Raw genomic sequence first — 12713 nt, 5'->3', positions numbered from 1 at the left:
GACTACAGAATTAAGTAATTTGTAACAGAAAGTCAAGTGAGTTTTATTAGCTTATTCTGGAATAAGGCCAAAGCAGAGGTTAAAAGGTGCCAATCCCCACGTTCTAGGATCAGAGAACCACGGTGATTAGGACCAGTAAGCACTGCAGGGCTTACTGAGGGGTGCCAGATCAGATAACACGTGCTATCACTAACCACCATCCCACAGACACCTGGGGAGGCCTGGGAGAGGTCTTCTTCTGAAGAAGTGCAGTGTTGGGGAAAGGGATTTAGTCCTTTGAGCTCTCATGAGGGAGGGAACGGAGTGCATCTGTACTCAGAAACCACAGGAGGGAGACCTGAGGGAGTAATTCAAGACCCAGGATGCCTCCAAGAAGGGGAGACAGCACCTTTTCCACCTGGTGTGGTTTGTCTTTACTCAGCAGATGAACACATCTGTTTAATCCCAGAGCGTGGGAATGGAATTGGAGAGGCACTGCGGGGACTGTCAGGCAGAGAGGCGTTAGAGATGGATCGTGCCGGCCTGAGGACTTGCGCAGCAGCATGGGGAGGTTAAAAGGCAGGTGATGCAGCAGATGAGTGAGGCGTGATGCCACTGTCTGGGGGTCAGCCAGAATATAGGCAACTTTGAAATCTCAGTGGACTGCCAGGGCCAGGAGGAACTGCTCAGTAGTGGGCCTCTGGTCTTCCAGGCGAGTGGGGGTTGCCGCTGTGCACAATGAAACACATAAGCTGCTTACCACAGTGCAGTGATGGCCAATTAGAAAGCCACCCCCCAGTAAGGCGGTCCTTCTCAAACTAGCTGTACATGGAAAGCTAAAAGCAAGCAGACCATGTCCAGGTCCCATCCCAGTCCAGTTAAACCAGAGGCATGGTATTTTTTGGTGAAGGGCTCTGGATGGTTTTAATGTTTAGCCTAAATTGAGAACTACTTCAATAAAGAAACCTCTTCTAGCATCTGCCTCCCAAGAAGGGAGCGAAGAAAAGGAAAGAGGAGTCTAAAAACCATCTGTGATTAAAGTGGGTCTATACTTTAAAGGGAGGGAAAGAGCTTTGAATCCGATGTGGCATTTTCTATGAAATGGTTTTAAAATAAACAGGGCTGAGTTTTAGAAACTAAATAGCTGAAAGTTTAGAGAATCTGGCCGAGAGGGTAAAGGTGATGCTACTCAAGAGTAAGGGGGGATTCAAGAGCTGGGAAAAGAAAATTGTTACAGGTGTAGCCTCCAGTGACTATATATCAGTTATAACTTTGAAGTCTTTTAAGGTTACATAGCTTTAAATCTTAACCTTCTACAGTTCATTACCAAGGGTCCATGGATCATATGTTTGGTGAATTTGGAAGTGAAGTTAGGTTATTTAAAATTATTTTAAGAAGTGTTAATAATCCAGAATGACTGTTAGTACAGCTTTTTACACAGCATACCTAGTTTCCTTGTTAAATGATGCCACATACAGTATTAACTCAGACTACAGACATTGTATTCATTTAAAAAAAAGTATGGGTCATAGAAATATGACTGTTGTTCCTAAGGTTCCCTGTAGATGGCATTGCTTGACTTTGTCTTTAAACAGTTTATAGATAGGAAGTTGTTAAAATAGAATATTTTGAAATGGAATCACACTTGCATTTTAAAGGTGAAGTAAATTAGATTTTAAACAATAAATGTACCTATCATGAGTTGCTTTCAGAATATTATGTGGTTGTCTTAGTTCGTTTGGGCTGCTATAACAAAATACCATGGACTGGGTGGCTTATAAACAACAAATTTATGTAACAAATTTATTTCTCACAGTTCTGGGAGGCTGGGCAGTGCAAGATCAAGTTGCCAACTTCCTCCTAGGCAGCTGTATTATTGTAACCTCACAGGACAGAAAGGAGAAGGAACTCCCTGGGGTCTCTTTTATAGGGCACAAATCCCACTTATGAGAGCTTCACCCTCTTGACCTACTCGCCTCCCAAATGCCCTACCTCCAAATAACATCACACTGAGGGACTAGGTTTCAATATATGAATGGGAGAGTGGGGGGGTACAAACATTCAGGCCATAACAATAGTGTAAGTGAAAAGGGATTTTTTTCTTATAAAATTGTATTTGATTTATGTTTTTATTGCATTTTGATACGCCTTTTGAAGTTTTGACTGTCATTCATATAGCTGCATACATTGCAATTCATAAACCATTTCTCTGCTATTGGTATCTTCCATGAGAGACGACATTGCAAAGTTCTAAAAATTAAATTCACCTTGAAAGTACCTTTTATATAATGCATGATCTTACATCTGAGGTACTTGAAACTTCTAATTAATTTCAATTAGTTTTTCAAACCAGTATACCTTCTTCATTAGAGTAGTAAGTAGCTTTTACATCAAAAGACTGAAGCTCTGTCTTTGGCTATATCACAGTTCTATGACTGATATTTGACTTTCAGTTTTAATTTTTCCTCAAGGAACATCAGGATTTGAAAGAGTTTTTGATTCACTGATAATAAACATTTTAGAAGTGGAATATTCAGTTTTCATACCATAGAGACCTTCAGGCTATATTTGAATTAGAAAAAGTTGGTGGCAACAGAATTTTACTGCAAATTAATCAGGTAATCGAAAGACAGAGTTTTCACTTTAAATGATTTTGGGTAGGAAAACAAATTCTGAAATCATTTTCACCAGTTTGGTTAAAACTGTTAGGTGTTTGGGGTCATTTAAGACATTGTCTTAGGTCCTTTTGTGTTGAAGTTCTGGTAAAGATCTAGTGAGTCCATCAACTGTGAGATACATTTTATGTAATTCATTATTAATAACATAGTTTTCAAATAATAGGTTTTAAAATATGTTAGAGCAAATTATCTCTATGATAATGTTTTTCTCACAAGCATTCTGAAAACTATCAGCACAAGCCTTGAGACCAGATTATCTGGATTTAAATCCCAATTCCGCCATTTACTTAGCTCTGTGACTCTGTGCCTCAGTTTCCTCCTTTGTGAGGTGAGGATCATAATAAATTGCCTCATAGTTTGCCATGGGGATTAAATTAGTTTAATACATGGAATATCTGGCACACAGTAAGCCTTCAATAAATGTTGTGATTATACTAGAGATGGAATTACTTTACATTAGGGGATGGGAAAATGTAATAATACAAGTCTGTGTTGCAGTGCGAAATCTGGGCTTTTTTTTTTTCTTTTTTGCGTTACGCTGGCCTCTCACTGTTGTGGCCTCTCCCATTGTGGAACACAGGCTCCGGACGCGCAGGCTCAGCGGCCATGACTCACGGGCCCAGCCGCTCTGCGGCATGTGGGATCTTCCTGGACCAGGGCACGAACCCGTGTCCCCTGCATCGGCAGGCGGACTCTCAACCACTGCGCCAGCAGGGAAGCCCTGGGCATCTTTTTTAGAGTATAGAGCCCTTATGAACATCACTGCCTCATCATGGTGGGAATGGCACCTGGGGTGGGAGGAGCCTGAGAACACTGTTGCACGGTACTGTTAGTTGAACAAGTAAGCAATTTAGAAAGAAGGAAAAGGTATAGTGGAAGGAAAACCTTTGTTTGCTGTTCATTTTTATGGTTTTAAAGCAAGTGCCATGAGCATTCAGAGGCCAACAAAAACAGAGGAAATCCTCATTTCCAAATAACGGAGCCTGGGCTTGCTGGCTGGAGCTCCAAGATTCCACCATCCTGGACCCTTAGCGAATTTTTCCTTCTGTGGTTCTTATCTGTATTAAACTGAGACCAGATAAGTAGTAGATAAGTGGCACCAGGTCATTTTTCTGAAGTCTGGGGCTTGATATATCTGCATAATTACTTTCGGAGTTTAGATGTGTTCATTCTAAAAGAGCAAGGTGACTATGAAGTACTTGTGTAGCAGTTGCCTCCTGGATAAACCGTCTTTTACCATGTAATCAGTATATACGATGGGTTGCAGGAGCTTAGTTTAACTAATCCCTCAGGCTGACTATGTCTGTACCAACAGATAAGAATGAGAGTCAGAACCGCGAATTGCATCTGCTTCTCCGCCAGCCAGAGTAAAATAGCACAAGTGCTTAACTGCATTATATTAAACTTTCAAGATCTTTTTGTTTGCAATTGATGGAAAAGATTGTCATGAACACTAGATAGCTGGCCTTAATTTTTAGAAACATCTATTGCTTACCTGTAATACACTTACTTTGGTGAAGGATAAGTTCACACTTTAATATTCACAAGGTTAGAAACAATGATATTTCTTCTTTGCAAAACAAAATTAAGTCTTTTGAAAAAGAGCTGTTCTAGATGCAGTCCTTACAGGGTTAAATGTTGAGTACTTAGCAGATTTCCTTCATGTCATTAGCTCTAATGAAGTACCGCTGGCAGTCTGTTAAACCCTTGACGGGTCAGTGCTTTTAAAAACTCTTGAGTAATTTTTTAAAAGTTAACTTTTATTCCAAGTTGTTAATCTTCTGAAGTCCTGGCATTTAACAATCTGAGTTCCAGGTTCCTGTGTTGGCTCATTGGTGCTTTGGATAAATCATTGCCAGAGTTATGTGCATATAATACACACAATCCCATGTATCTACATTCAGTACCTGACTTTGTTCTTTTAGGAACGTGTCCTGAAAACCTGCTTGCACTGCATGCACAGTACAGTTGCATATTGGGGCGCACCAAAATAAATAGCACGTTTTATCCAGAACTTAGATGGAGAAGCTTGATATTTACATTCCAAGTGAGTGTAAAGAATAATCTCATGGCATGTAAGGGACATTGAACATAGGCCCGGTTTCTTGAAACTTAGAAACAGGAAAAACAAGTTTCACACTCCCATAAATAATAAATGTTTAACCAGAGAATGCCTTTAGGTTTCAGTGACATTTATGAACATAGGTACGATGTACTTTTAAAATAGCTATCATCTTTCTAAATCTTGCCACAAGGATTTAAAAAAAAAATTTTGTCGTTCAAAACTCCTTTCACTCTCCAGCATATCTCTGACACCCACATTCAGTCTGTTACTCTCTGTCTGAAATAAGTGTCTGGTTGTTAACCTTAGATTCCAAGGAAGAGAGAACAGTGGAGGCTTAGTGTGGCTGGTAGGAACAAAATTCCAAATTAGCTCTGGAAGACAGCCCCAGATCTGTTCTAAATCCACTCACCTTCCCTTTATGCACCCAAGCTTGAACATTCTGTTTTTCTCCTAAGGAGAAAATGGCTCACTTGACTACCACGGAATCTAGCTCTATGTCCTTGAGCAAGTTAGTTTCTCTGAATGTTAGTGTCCCTCTCTGTAAAGTGAGAATGACATCTACTGGACAGCACTGTGGTGATAGTTAAACTAGATAATATATGTGGACAGGGGTAGGGAAGAAGGCATCTATCTCCCCAGCATAAGCCTCAATTATTTGCTCTGAGAGTTCAGACTGATAATCTCTTGCAAACTAGAGGTGCGATAGAAGTCATCCTAAGTAAACAACGCATAGCCTGGGCCAGAAAGAACAAAAGCCTCTATTGTCGGAAAGGCGGGATTCCCAGTATAGCAGCATGCCTGTCATTTACCTTTACTCCCACCTGACTTCTTCACCTTCTCTTTAGACTCTGCCTTCTTCACAGGAAGGGAGTAAGGAGTCACAGGGGAGATCTTGCAATTCTCTTGATTCTAACTGCAAGCCGATTGTAGGTTCCCACTCTCTGGCCCTCTAACTCTGACCCCTCTCCTAAGCTCTGGCCTCGCCTCTTCAGCTGCCTGCCTGATAGCTTCCTCTGCTCACCCAGCCAGCAGTATTTTTGTCCTGTCTTCCTCCCCTTCCTCTTTTTACTGCTGTCGCCTAAGGCCAGGCCTCATTACCTCTAATTTATGCTCCTGTAATGTCTCCCACTTGCAATACCTCCCCACACACCTGTGCAAACAATGGTGCCCCAGCACTCTCCTGACTTGGAGTTCCAAACGGTTCAACGTCCTGCTCAAAAACCTCCCCAGAGGCTGCCAGGTGAAGTAGAAACTCCCATGCTGGGTATTTGATACCCGCTTCAGTGTAGCTCCTTTTGCTTCCTTCTTGCACTCTCACCAAAAACTGACTTTTCAGGATGTACACAGTGTGCTTCATTGCTTCTGTTAAAACAGAAGCATGATCTTTTTGTGTAGTGGATATTTGTAGCAATGACTTCTGTCCTCCATCAGACCTTCTCCCAACTGACTGATGAAGACTAAATCTCTATCTGAGAGCCCACTGCACTGACCCCTCTGCCTGCCCCATGACCAAGCCCAGCCAAACAGCCTCATGTCCCCCACCACAGTGTAGGGGTGGGTGTCACGTGACCGACACTAACCCCCCCCCCCCCACGGAGCCCTCCTGGGTAAGAGGCACTTCCTCTTTTCCAGGGTAGCTAATGCTAAGGATAAAAGTAAGACTTGAGCTGCCCCAAAATAAAAATCAACACAGACGAAATCAGAACCTAGGTGCAAAGAGAGAAATCAGAACACTGTCCTGATGATTCAGTTTGAGCCTCTGAAACCAACTGTGCCTGAAGCCACCTGCACCCCTGGACTCCCAGTTGTATAACCTAGTTAACTTTGTTCTGCTGGTTTGAGGTTGGGTTTCTCTTCACTGCCGTGGAGCAGGTCCTAACTGGTAGGTCCTTCAAACTTTTCTGCCTTTCAAACCCTACCCCTATCTTATGATCCTTCTCAACCACTACTTTTCCCAAGAAGTGATCTGCTTTTTAAGTCTTCATTTTGTCCATAATCCCAGCTAAATCATCCTAGCAATTGATTTACAAGCTTCCTAGAATAGTGTTGGTTGCTGATCATACTGTGGAAATCTTAACCTATGAAACTACAGAAGTAAACGTCATAAAACTACTCAGAAAGCAAAAGTGAAGAAATAACCCATTGTGAGAGCGGTTTAACTGTGTTACAAAAGAGCAAACCCACTGCCTTTGCACCTGGAAAATGTTCAGGCCTCCCCCACTCCATCCCCATCATGGGGTTGTTACTTAGCACTGAGAAAATGAATTGTTGAGAAAACGAATTGCTTCAGAGAGAGTGGATTCTGGGGTAGGAGTAACCACTGTGTTTAGGGGGGCTGCCTGAAAAGTGGAGGGAGAATTACAGCACGTATTAAGTGAGGTCTGAGATCCGGAAAGCAAGAGTAGGAGCAGCAGTGTCATCTAAGAAAGGTTAAAAAACTTCCTTGCTGCTTCTCATGGGTTACAGGGAAAGCCTACATTTAGTGTGAAGTTTTCATTTCTTACCTCTTTTAATTCCCTTTAGTTACGCAGCTTTCAGGAGAGTCTCATACCTGGGTCGAGCCTATATGTGGTGGCAGAAAGTGAAGAGGCCAGTGTAAGAAACATACTTGCCCCACCTTCACCCTGCAGGGCTACCCATAGGAAGGGAGCGGCATCCTCTGCATGGAGATGGGTCTGGAAGGCCCGGCAGAGCTCACCAGCTGGACAGGGCAGAGCTGGAAGGGCCAGGGAGGGTCCCAGGGCTGCATGGGCCACAGAGAGTGATATAAAAGAAAACCTCCCCTTCCCACTATATGCTAGTGCAGGGCTCTGGAATGGAGGCAGACCCTTGGGGTGCAGATGTTACATGCAATAAACATTTTACTGAACTTTAGGTGTAATCGTCATGAGCAGTCAAGGTATTTGGAAAGATGGAAGTGAACCTAATTTTTTTTTTAAATATCACCAGATTTGAAACTGTCAATACAGTTTATACTCACATCATGTTATTCCAAATAAATTGGTAGGGTAGTTTTTAGAATTAACTGTGACTTCTTGTATGGGATATCTGAGGTCCTTATGTTGTGACTATACAGCATCCTAAAACCAAGTCGAGGAAAAAAAAAATCTAAAGACATGAATTTAAGTTTCCAGAATGATCCCTGACTCTCATAAGGGCTAATTTATGAAAGACATAAGACAACCATTCACTTATTATTCCCACAATAGAGACCTGGGTTAATTTTAAAGGCAGCTTTGATGATTGACAGATGATTGGCTGCAGTTGTAGCAGAATTAAATTACCAACCAGTAGGAAACCAGATTAATGTTGGCGTTGCATATGGGTGGGCTTGGGACTGTCAAATTTGATGTAAGTTCTACCTTGTGTGATCATGCTTAATGTGATCAGGGCTAACATAAGACCCAAGCTAATAGCTAATATTGCCACTTAGCAATTCAGAGCTTTGCTTTAGATAAAGATCTCTGCCCAAGCCTGTGAAATGTGAGCAGAGAGCATGATGGTGGGTGTGTGTGTGTGTGTGTGTGTGTGTGTGTGTGTGTGTGTGTCGAAGGGTGGAGGCTGTAAGTAGGTTTGTAATTAATTGATAAAAGCCTGAAAGAGAAAAACAAATACAGTGTGCTAACACATATATATGGAATCTAAAAAAAAAATGGTCCCGAAGAACCTGGGGTCAGGACAGGAATAAAGACGCAGATGTAGAGAATGGACTTGAGGACACGGGGAGGCGGAAAGGTAAGCTGGGACGAAGTGAGAGAGCGGCAAGGACATATACACATTACCAAATGTAAAATAGATAGCTAGTGGGAAGCAGCTGCATAGCACAGGGAGATCAGCTCTGTGCTCTGTGACCACCTAGAGGGGTGGGATAGGGAGGGTGGGAGGGAGACGCAAGAGAGAGGGGATATGGGGATATATGTATACGTATAGCTGATTCACTTCGTTATACAGCAGAAACTAACACACCATCGTAAAGCAATTATACTCCAATAAAGATGTTTAAAAAAAGAAAAAAAAAAGCCTGGAGGAATTCTACGGCTTTATATTTCTTGCCAGTGTCTCTGGAGCACAGGTGTAACTTGCCAGGTAGCCTTGAAAAATGTGACCGTTATTCTTCAGCAAAAAGAATGGCATTGTTTGTGCTGTCCTGCCATGAGGACTCTAGCAAGGAGAGTGGGCTTCCATAAAGAGCCCAGGACTCTGGCCTGCTCAGCCTCCCCTAGTAGGGATGGGGACAAAGTGGCTCCAGATGGCAGATCTCCCCAGAAACACTTCTCCGAGCACAGGAGAGTTCCCACGACTCTCTGGACTCAGCTGTGAGTTCCCAGGGCGTTTTGCTATCACCTTTCCAAACAATCAATGCCAAGTATTGACTGTGGTGGCCAAGTATTAGGACAGCGGCCACGCAGACCCCCTCAGGTCACCCTGTCCCTCTCCTGATTAAAGATGTGCCTCGGCAGTGTTTGGTGGAGATGTCCTGGGCTCAATAGAACTCTGAGGGTGAAGGCTGAACTCCAACCTCTGCTGTTGACTAGCTGTGAGTCCTCGGGCAGGTCCCTGGGTCTGAGTTTGTTTCTTCATCTGTCAGATGGGGATGAGGATGGTGGTGGTGACATTTGTTTTGCCCACTCACAGAGTCCTTAGGATGCTCACACAGGAAAATGGATGTGAGAGCCCAGCGTCGACCTGAAAGCTGGATGGAGATACGAGTTACTGTGTTCGGTGCTTACGTCTGACAAAAGGCTTGAGCTTGATCCGTTTTCCCCCTTCTCAGCCAAGTGTGTGCCATTCTAAAATAAACAGAGGGGATCTACTTCATCTCTAATGAGCAGGGGTCTTAGCCAAAGGTCCACAGAAGGGAGGGGAGACAGACTGTGGATCAATCCCCCTTGGTCTCTCAGTCTTTCTTCTTTTCACACCCTAGTTGATCTTGGGCCATATCTTATCAATTGTCCCCCTCACTCTCTCATCACAACAGACATACAAAGTCACCATCTCTCCTCATTTGTGTTCAATGGGCCAGGCTTGTGGCAGGTGCTGGAGACACCTGTGGGTTGTGAGTTGCTTGCTGTCATGGAAAGGAGGAGGTTCCTAAAAGGAGTGAGCACTCTAGGACAGGGCCCAGAGCATGCCGAGCATTTTAAAAATACTTCTTGTTGTTATTGTTACTCTCACTATGGGAGCATAGATGATTGGCCTGGTTTTGCAGATGTGTTTCCCTCGACTCCTCCAGCGTATCAAATGGAAGGACTCCTCAACTCAACACTGCCGTATTTCATTGTTCTTGAAAGCATCTAGGGCAGCAGGTCTGCCCAGGCAGGCTGTAGACACTGCTTGGCTTGTGGGGCTCCGGGCCTGATTTAAAGCTGCCCAGCCTTGGGAAGCCTGCCATTTGGGTCCTCAGAGCCCCAAAGCCTGATGCTGGCCTATGCCGGCATCCCATGCATTCTCTACTGCCTTCCTCCCGCCAGGGACACTCCTTCTCCACAAGAGTGTCCCCAGTCCTGACAATGTGCCTTCATTCTCTGTGACCCCCAGCTGTGGCAGGGTGGTCGGGGGTCCCTTTGGACATTGCTGCTCACTGTGAGTTCATTGATTCGCACTCACGGAAGCCCTCAGTGAACACACAAGGGTGCTCTTCTCCCGATGCCTCCATTTTAAAGATTCTCTTCTGTTTGTTTCCAGTGTGGCTCTGGTGACATTTTTTTCATGTTTCTACCTTGTCTCACTAACTCCTTGGCCCCCTCCTTGAAGACAAGAACAGAGTCTTCTTTACACCCTTCATGGTCCTTGCACATTTCACTCGAAGAATATTCCATTAACCCAACTATCTTTTCTTGAGCGCCTGTGATGCTTGTGGTAGGTCCTGGAGGGAATACAAAAATGAGATATGAATAAAAGTGACAGTGGAGAAAGTGAAAGCAGTAGCTTACTTCATAGAGTTTGGTGGGAATGAGGGGAGAGTCAGGGTTGAAAGAAGGCTTGTACAAAAGGACGAGAGAGGAGAGATTGTGGCTGAAGACAAAGGGGGGCTTGAGGGGGCGGGGGGCAAGTGGAGGAGCCCACAGGCAGGTAAACTGATTCTGGAAAGAAGAGGGTCAACTCTTCAAAAAGACTAATGGAAGGAAGGAAGGAAGAGAAGGGAAGGAGGGAGGAGGGAAGATGTAGCTAAATTTGGACATGGGTGTGGGGGGAAAGAGGTTCACCACTAATGTCCTGGGTTTTTACTGTTAACTAAATGAAAGAGGGGACTTGGGCCTCCACATTAAGGAGCTTAAGCTGCGAAAGGATCCATTACTGGGGTGACTTGGAAGTGGCATCTGTGGCACAGAACTGCCCTTGTGGCCTGATTGGGGGAGATCTGGGGAAAGGGGAGAAAGAAATGAAAAGTTGAGAAACAGGAGTTAACTGTAGGGTCACCCTTCTCTCGCTCCCCCAGCCCATCCCATGTACCAGGATCTGGAGGCTCCCAGGGGAGCACTCTGCTGAACTGACCTTCCCCGGGTTTGGAGGTCCCCCCACTCCTTCCTCCCGCAGAACACCCCTTCCTGGCCTCCTGTCAACCACCTGCTGCCCTTGTTTCAGGAGGTGATCATGGCTTTGGGTGCTTTTCTCTTTCAGGTAACAGTGTGATACTCTCGGGGGTGGGGAGGTCCCAGTAGGTTGTGGTTCATACAGGCTTTATATCAGCTCTGGATCAATATGCCCAATTGTTAATTCTCAGAGAGACTACTGAATAAAATATCATTTCACCATATGGCCAGCTTGTCAAATGTACCAAAATAAACCAGTGTACTGAAAGCTTGTTTCAAAGAGTCTCTCTGTATGAATATATTCATGCATATATTTTTCTCAAATATAGTCTGTGAAGATAAATATATTCTTTATGCATAGTCAGTGATTCTGAAGATGTCCAATAAATAGGAATTTGTTTTTAATGTGAATATAGTTAATAAATATATATTTGTTTTGGGCTGAATTGTGTACCTCCAAAATTCATATGTTGAAGTCCTAACACCTAGAACCTCAGAATGTGACTGTATTTGGAGATAGAGCCTTTAAAGAGGTAATTATGTTGAAATGAAGCCATTAGGGTGGACCCTAACCAAATATGACTGGTGTCCTTATAAGAAGAGGAGATTAGGACACAGGCAAAGAGGGAAGATGATGTGAAGACACAGGGAGAAAGCGGCTGTCTGCAAGCCAAGGAGAGAGACCTCAGGAAGAAACCAACCCTGCTGGCACCTTGGTCTTGGACTTCTAGCCTCCATTACTGTGAGAAAATAAATTTCTATTGTTTTAGCCACCCCGTCTCTGCTACTTTGTTATGGCAGCCCTAGCAAACTAACATAATAATCTTATATTTTTAAATATGAGATGTATTTCATTAGTATTTTAAGGAATGTTTGATTTGCCAAAAAGCTTTGAGTTATAGCATGAATTAGATTTCTCATAAATATATTCAAGAAGAAGATATTCATGTAACATATTAAAAGTCTTAACAGAAAAAGCAAAGAATTTGTTCAAATTCACTGACTCTTTTCAGGAAGAACACTTTTTTTTAATTAATTAATTAATTTATTTATTTATGGCTGTGTTGGGTCTTCGTTTCTGTGCGAGGGCTTTCTGTAGTTGCGGCGAGCGGGGTCCACTCTTCATCGCGGTGCGCGGGCCTCTCACTATCGCGGCCTCTTCTGTTGCGGAGCACAGGCTCCAGATGCGCAGGCTCAGTAATTGTGGCTCACAGGGCTAGTTGCTCCGCGGCATGTGGGACCTTCCCAGACCAGGGCTCGAACCCGTGTCCCCTGCATTGGCAGGCAGATTCTCAACCACTGCGCCACCAGGGAAGCCCGGAAGAACATTTGTAAAACTAGAATTTGATAAATGTGGCAGATTGGTCATTGATTTCCAGCAAATCTGGCTGCTTCCCTGCCTGTATGATCCAACTGTCCTCTGTGCACAGGGGCTGACAGTGCGGGACCTGGGAGTCT

The sequence above is a fragment of the Globicephala melas genome, chromosome 2, assembly GCF_963455315.2.
Source record: "Globicephala melas chromosome 2, mGloMel1.2, whole genome shotgun sequence".
Lineage (NCBI taxonomy): Eukaryota > Metazoa > Chordata > Mammalia > Artiodactyla > Delphinidae > Globicephala > Globicephala melas.
This window is presented reverse-complemented; position numbering follows the sequence as displayed.